Genomic DNA, 8,811 nt, shown 5'->3' on the forward strand with positions numbered 1-8,811 from the left:
GGAAGATAGACTTTGAAAATTTTCAATCAACACAAAGTGAGAAACAACTTCAATGGGCTTCAATGAATGTAAATCGACGATATCTGACAAAGTCAGATACAAACTCATTCAAATATATAAGAAATGTTGAAATTCGACTTCAAATGAGGAAGATAGACTTTGAAAATTTTCAATCAACACAAAGTGAGAATCGACTTCAATGGGCTTCAATAAATGTAAATCGACGATATCTGACAAAGTCAGATGCAAACTCATTCAAATATATAAGAAATGTTGAAATTCGACTTCAAATGAGGAAGATAGACTTTGAAAATTTTCAATCAACACAAAGTGAGAATCGACTTCAATGGGCTTCAATGAATGTAAATCGACGATATCTGACAAAGTTAGATGCAAACTCATTCAAATATATGAGAAATGTTGAAATTCGACTTCAAATGAGGAAGATAGACTTTGAAAATTTTCAATCAACACAAAGTGAGAAACGACTTCAATGGGCTTCAATGAATGTAAATCGACGATATCTGATAAAGTTAGATGCAAACTCATTCAAATATGTGAGAAATTTTGAAATTCGACTTCAAATGAGGAAGATAGACTTTGAAAATTTTCAATCAACACAAAGTGAGAATCGACTTCAATGGGCTTCAATGAATGTAAATCGACGATATCTGACAAAGTTATATGCAAACTCATTCAATTATATGAGAAATTTTGAAATTCGACTTCAAATGAGGAAGATAGACTTTGAAAATTTTTAATCAACACAAAGTGAGAATCGACTTCAATGGGCTTCAATGAATGTAAATCGACGATATCTGACAAAGTCAGATACAAACTCATTCAAATATATAAGAAATGTTGAAATTCGACTTCAAATGAGGAAGATAGACTTTGAAAATTTTCAATCAACACAAAGTGACAATCGACTTCAATGGGCTTCAATGAATGTAAATCGACGATATCTGATAAAGTTAGATGCAAACTCATTCAAATATGTGAGAAATGTTGAAATTCGACTTCAAATGAGGAAGATAGACTTTGAAAATTTTCAATAAACACAAAGTGACAATCGACATCAATGGGCTTCAATGAATGTAAATCGACGATATCTGATAAAGTTAGATGCAAACTCATTCAAATATATGAGAAATGTTGAAATTCGACTTCAAATGAGGAAGATAGACTTTGAAAATTTTCAATCAACACAAAGTGAGAATCGACTTCAATGGGCTTCAATAAATGTAAGTCGACGATATCTGACAAAGTCAGATACAAACTCATTCAAATATATAAGAAATGTTGAAATTCGACTTCAAATGAGGAAGATAGACTTTGAAAATTTTCAATCAACACAAAGTGAGAATCGACTTCAATGGGCTTCAATAAATGTAAATCGACGATATCTGACAAAGTCAGATACAAACTCATTCAAATATATAAGAAATGTTGAAATTCGACTTCAAATGAGGAAGATAGACTTTGAAAATTTTCAATCAACACAAAGTGAGAATCGACTTCAATGGGCTTCAATGAATGTAAATCGACGATATCTGACAAAGTTAGATGAAAACTCATTCTAATATATGAGAAATGTTGAAATTCGACTTCAAATGAGGAAGATAGACTTTGAAAATTTTCAATCAACACAAAGTGAGAAACAACTTCAATGGGCTTCAATGAATGTAAATCGACGATATCTGACAAAGTCAGATACAAACTCATTCAAATATATAAGAAATGTTGAAATTCGACTTCAAATGAGGAAGATAGACTTTGAAAATTTTCAATCAACACAAAGTGACAATCGACTTCAATGGGCTTCAATGAATGTAAATCGACGATATCTGATAAAGTTAGATGCAAACTCATTCAAATATGTGAGAAATGTTGAAATTCGACTTCAAATGAGGAAGATAGACTTTGAAAATTTTCAATCAACACAAAGTGAGAATCGACTTCAATGGGCTTCAATGAATGTAAATCGACGATATCTGACAAAGTTATATGCAAACTCATTCAATTATATGAGAAATGTTGAAATTCGACTTCAAATGAGGAAGATAGACTTTGAAAATTTTTAATCAACACAAAGTGAGAATCGACTTCAGTGGGCTTCAATGAATGTAAATCGACGATATCTGACAAAGTTAGATGCTAACTCATTCAAATATATGAGAAATGTTGAAATTCGACTTCAAATGAGGAAGATAGACTTTGAAAATTTTCAATCAACACAAAGTGAGAATCGACTTCAATGGGCTTCAATGAATGTAAATCGACGATATCTGACAAAGTTAGATGCAAACTCATTCAAATATATGAGAAATGTTGAAATTCGACTTCAAATGAGGAAGATAGACTTTGAAAATTTTCAATAAACACAAAGTGACAATCGACATCAATGGGCTTCAATGAATGTAAATCGACGATATCTGATAAAGTTAGATGCAAACTCATTCAAATATATGAGAAATGTTGAAATTCGACTTCAAATGAGGAAGATAGACTTTGAAAATTTTCAATCAACACAAAGTGAGAATCGACTTCAATGGGCTTCAATAAATGTAAATCGACGATATCTGACAAAGTCAGATACAAACTCATTCAAATATATAAGAAATGTTGAAATTCGACTTCAAATGAGGAAGATAGACTTTGAAAATTTTCAATCAACACAAAGTGAGAATCGACTTCAATGGGCTTCAATAAATGTAAATCGACGATATCTGACAAAGTTAGATGCTAACTCATTCAAATAAATGAGAAATGTTGAAATTCGACTTCAAATGAGGAAGATAGACTTTGAAAATTTTCAATCAACACAAATTGAGAATCGACTTCAATGGGCTTCAATGAATGTAAATCGACGATATCTGACAAAGTTAGATGCAAACTCATTCAAATATATGAGAAATGTTGAAATTCGACTTCAAATGAGGAAGATAGACTTTGAAAATTTTCAATCAACACAAAGTGAGAAACAACTTCAATGGGCTTCAATGAATGTAAATCGACGATATCTGACAAAGTCAGATACAAACTCATTCAAATATATAAGAAATGTTGAAATTCGACTTCAAATGAGGAAGATAGACTTTGAAAATTTTCAATCAACACAAAGTGAGAATCGACTTCAATGGGCTTCAATGAATGTAAATCGACGATATCTGACAAAGTTAGATGCTAACTCATTCAAATATATGAGAAATGTTGGAATTCGACTTCAAATGAGGAAGATAGACTTTGAAAATTTTCAATCAACACAAAGTGAGAATCGACTTCAATGGGCTTCAATGAATGTAAATCGACGATATCTGACAAAGTTAGATGCAAACTCATTCAAATATATAAGAAATGTTGAAATTCGACTTCATATGAGGAAGATAGACTTTGAAAATTTTCAATCAACACAAAGTGAGAATCGACTTCAATGGGCTTCAATGAATGTAAATCGACGATATCTGATAAAGTTAGATGCAAACTCAATCAAATATGTGAGAAATGTTGAAATTCGACTTCAAATGAGGAAGATAGACTTTGAAAATTTTCAATCAACACAAAGTGAGAATCGACTTCAATGGGCTTCAATGAATGTAAATCGACGATATCTGATAAAGTTAGATGCAAACTCATTCAAATATGTGAGAAATGTTGAAATTCGACTTCAAATGAGGAAGATAGACTGAAAATTTTCAATCAACACAAAGTGAGAATCGACTTCAATGGGCTTCAATGAATGTAAATCGAAGATATCTGACAAAGTTATATGCAAACTCATTCAATTATATGAGAAATGTTGAAATTCGACTTCAAATGAGGAAGATAGACTTTGAAAATTTTTAATCAACACAAAGTGAGAATCGACTTCAATGGGCTTCAATGAATGTAAATCGACGATATCTGACAAAGTTAGATGCAAACTCAATCAAATATGTGAGAAATGTTGAAATTCGACTTCAAATGAGGAAGATAGACTTTGAAAATTTTCAATCAACACAAAGTGAGAATCGACTTCAATGGGCTTCAATGAATGTAAATCGAAGATATCTGACAAAGTTATATGCAAACTCATTCAATTATATGAGAAATGTTGAAATTCGACTTCAAATGAGGAAGATAGACTTTGAAAATTTTCAATAAACACAAAGTGACAATCGACATCAATGGGCTTCAATGAATGTAAATCGACGATATCTGATAAAGTTAGATGCAAACTCATTCAAATATATGAGAAATGTTGAAATTCGACTTCAAATGAGGAAGATAGACTTTGAAAATTTTCAATCAACACAAAGTGAGAATCGACTTCAATGGGCTTCAATAAATGTAAATCGACGATATCTGACAAAGTCAGATACAAACTCATTCAAATATATAAGAAATGTTGAAATTCGACTTCAAATGAGGAAGATAGACTTTGAAAATTTTCAATCAACACAAAGTGACAATCGACTTCAATGCGCTTCAATGAATGTAAATCGACGATATCTGACAAAGTTATATGCAAACTCATTCAATTATATGAGAAATGTTGAAATTCGACTTCAAATGAGGAAGATAGACTTTGAAAATTTTTAATCAACACAAAGTGAGAATCGACTTCAATGGGCTTCAATGAATGTAAATCGACGATATCTGACAAAGTTAGATGCTAACTCATTCAAATATATGAGAAATGTTGAAATTCGACTTCAAATGAGGAAGATAGACTTTGAAAATTTTCAATCAACACAAAGTGAGAATCGACTTCAATGGGCTTCAATGAATGTAAATCGACGATATCTGACAATGTTAGATGCAAACTCATTCAAATATATGAGAAATGTTGAAATTCGACTTCAAATGAGGAAGATAGACTTTGAAAATTTTCAATAAACACAAAGTGACAATCGACTTCAATGGGCCTCAATGGATGTTAATCGACGATATCTGACAAAGTTAGATGCAAACTCACTCGAATATATGAGAAATGTTGAAATTCGACTTCAAATGAGGAAGATAGACTTTGAAAGTTTTCAATCAACACAAAGTGAGAATCGACTTCAATGGGCTTCAATGAATGTAAATCGACGATATCTGACAAAGTTATATGCAAACTCATTCAATTATATGAGAAATGTTGAAATTCGACTTCAAATGAGGAAGATAGACTTTGAAAATTTTCAATCAACACAAAGTGAGAATCGACTTCAATGGGCTTCAATAAATGTAAGTCGACGATATCTGACAAAGTCAGATACAAACTCATTCAAATATATAAGAAATGTTGAAATTCGACTTCAAATGAGGAAGATAGACTTTGAAAATTTTCAATCAACACAAAGTGAGAATCGACTTCAATGGGCTTCAATAAATGTAAATCGACGATATCTGACAAAGTCAGATACAAACTCATTCAAATATATAAGAAATGTTGAAATTCGACTTCAAATGAGGAAGATAGACTTTGAAAATTTTCAATCAACACAAAGTGAGAATCGACTTCAATGGGCTTCAATGAATGTAAATCGACGATATCTGACAAAGTTAGATGAAAACTCATTCTAATATATGAGAAATGTTGAAATTCGACTTCAAATGAGGAAGATAGACTTTGAAAATTTTCAATCAACACAAAGTGAGAAACAACTTCAATGGGCTTCAATGAATGTAAATCGACGATATCTGACAAAGTCAGATACAAACTCATTCAAATATATAAGAAATGTTGAAATTCGACTTCAAATGAGGAAGATAGACTTTGAAAATTTTCAATCAACACAAAGTGACAATCGACTTCAATGGGCTTCAATGAATGTAAATCGACGATATCTGATAAAGTTAGATGCAAACTCATTCAAATATGTGAGAAATGTTGAAATTCGACTTCAAATGAGGAAGATAGACTTTGAAAATTTTCAATCAACACAAAGTGAGAATCGACTTCAATGGGCTTCAATGAATGTAAATCGACGATATCTGACAAAGTCAGATACAAACTCATGCAATTATATGAGAAATGTTGAAATTCGACTTCAAATGAGGAAGATAGACTTTGAAAATTTTTAATCAACACAAAGTGAGAATCGACTTCAATGGGCTTCAATGAATGTAAATCGACGATATCTGACAAAGTTAGATGCTAACTCATTCAAATATATGAGAAATGTTGAAATTCGACTTCAAATGAGGAAGATAGACTTTGAAAATTTTCAATCAACACAAAGTGAGAATCGACTTCAATGGGCTTCAATGAATGTAAATCGACGATATCTGACAAAGTTAGATGCAAACTCATTCAAATATATGAGAAATGTTGAAATTCGACTTCAAATGAGGAAGATAGACTTTGAAAATTTTCAATAAACACAAAGTGACAATCGACATCAATGGGCTTCAATGAATGTAAATCGACGATATCTGATAAAGTTAGATGCAAACTCATTCAAATATATGAGAAATGTTGAAATTCGACTTCAAATGAGGAAGATAGACTTTGAAAATTTTCAATCAACACAAAGTGAGAATCGACTTCAATGGGCTTCAATAAATGTAAGTCGACGATATCTGACAAAGTCAGATACAAACTCATTCAAATATATAAGAAATGTTGAAATTCGACTTCAAATGAGGAAGATAGACTTTGAAAATTTTCAATCAACACAAAGTGAGAATCGACTTCAATGGGCTTCAATAAATGTAAATCGACGATATCTGACAAAGTCAGATACAAACTCATTCAAATATATAAGAAATGTTGAAATTCGACTTCAAATGAGGAAGATAGACTTTGAAAATTTTCAATCAACACAAAGTGAGAATCGACTTCAATGGGCTTCAATGAATGTAAATCGACGATATCTGACAAAGTTAGATGAAAACTCATTCTAATATATGAGAAATGTTGAAATTCGACTTCAAATGAGGAAGATAGACTTTGAAAATTTTCAATCAACACAAAGTGAGAAACAACTTCAATGGGCTTCAATGAATGTAAATCGACGATATCTGACAAAGTCAGATACAAACTCATTCAAATATATAAGAAATGTTGAAATTCGACTTCAAATGAGGAAGATAGACTTTGAAAATTTTCAATCAACACAAAGTGACAATCGACTTCAATGGGCTTCAATGAATGTAAATCGACGATATCTGATAAAGTTAGATGCAAACTCATTCAAATATGTGAGAAATGTTGAAATTCGACTTCAAATGAGGAAGATAGACTTTGAAAATTTTCAATCAACACAAAGTGAGAATCGACTTCAATGGGCTTCAATGAATGTAAATCGACGATATCTGACAAAGTTATATGCAAACTCATTCAATTATATGAGAAATGTTGAAATTCGACTTCAAATGAGGAAGATAGACTTTGAAAATTTTTAATCAACACAAAGTGAGAATCGACTTCAGTGGGCTTCAATGAATGTAAATCGACGATATCTGACAAAGTTAGATGCTAACTCATTCAAATATATGAGAAATGTTGAAATTCGACTTCAAATGAGGAAGATAGACTTTGAAAATTTTCAATCAACACAAAGTGAGAATCGACTTCAATGGGCTTCAATGAATGTAAATCGACGATATCTGACAAAGTTAGATACAAACTCATTCAAATATATGAGAAATGTTGAAATTCGACTTCAAATGAGGAAGATAGACTTTGAAAATTTTCAATAAACACAAAGTGACAATCGACATCAATGGGCTTCAATGAATGTAAATCGACGATATCTGATAAAGTTAGATGCAAACTCATTCAAATATATGAGAAATGTTGAAATTCGACTTCAAATGAGGAGATAGACTTTGAAAATTTTCAATCAACACAAAGTGAGAATCGACTTCAATGGGCTTCAATAAATGTAAATCGACGATATCTGACAAAGTCAGATACAAACTCATTCAAATATATAAGAAATGTTGAAATTCGACTTCAAATGAGGAAGATAGACTTTGAAAATTTTCAATCAACACAAAGTGAGAATCGACTTCAATGGGCTTCAATAAATGTAAATCGACGATATCTGACAAAGTCAGATACAAACTCATTCAAATATATAAGAAATGTTGAAATTCGACTTCAAATGAGGAAGATAGACTTTGAAAATTTTCAATCAACACAAAGTGAGAATCGACTTCAATGGGCTTCAATGAATGTAAATCGACGATATCTGACAAAGTTAGATGCAAACTCATTCAAATATATGAGAAATGTTGAATTCGACTTCAAATGAGGAAGATAGACTTTGAAAATTTTCAATCAACACAAAAGTGAGAAACAACTTCAATGGGCTTCAATGAATGTAAATCGACGATATCTGACAAAGTCAGATACAAACTCATATCAAATATATAAGAAATGTTGAAATTCGACTTCAAATGAGGAAGATAGACTTTGAAAATTTTCAATCAACACAAAGTGAGAATCGACTTCAATGGGCTTCAATAAATGTAAATCGACGATATCTGACAAAGTCAGATGCAAACTCATTCAAATATATAAGAAATGTTGAAATTCGACTTCAAATGAGGAAGATAGACTTTGAAAATTTTCAATCAACACAAAAGTGAGAATCGACCTTCAATGGGCTTCAATGAATGTAAATCGACGATATCTGACAAAGTTAGATGCAAACTCATTCAAATATATGAGAAATGTTGAAATTCGACTTCAAATGAGGAAGATAGACTTTGAAAATTTTCAATCAACACAAAGTGAGAAACGACTTCAATGGGCTTCAATGAATGTAAATCGACGATATCTGATAAAGTTAGATGCAAACTCATTCAAATATGTGAGAAATTTTGAAATTCGAC

Source organism: Diorhabda sublineata, chromosome 10 (genome assembly GCF_026230105.1).
Source record: "Diorhabda sublineata isolate icDioSubl1.1 chromosome 10, icDioSubl1.1, whole genome shotgun sequence".
Lineage (NCBI taxonomy): Eukaryota > Metazoa > Arthropoda > Insecta > Coleoptera > Chrysomelidae > Diorhabda > Diorhabda sublineata.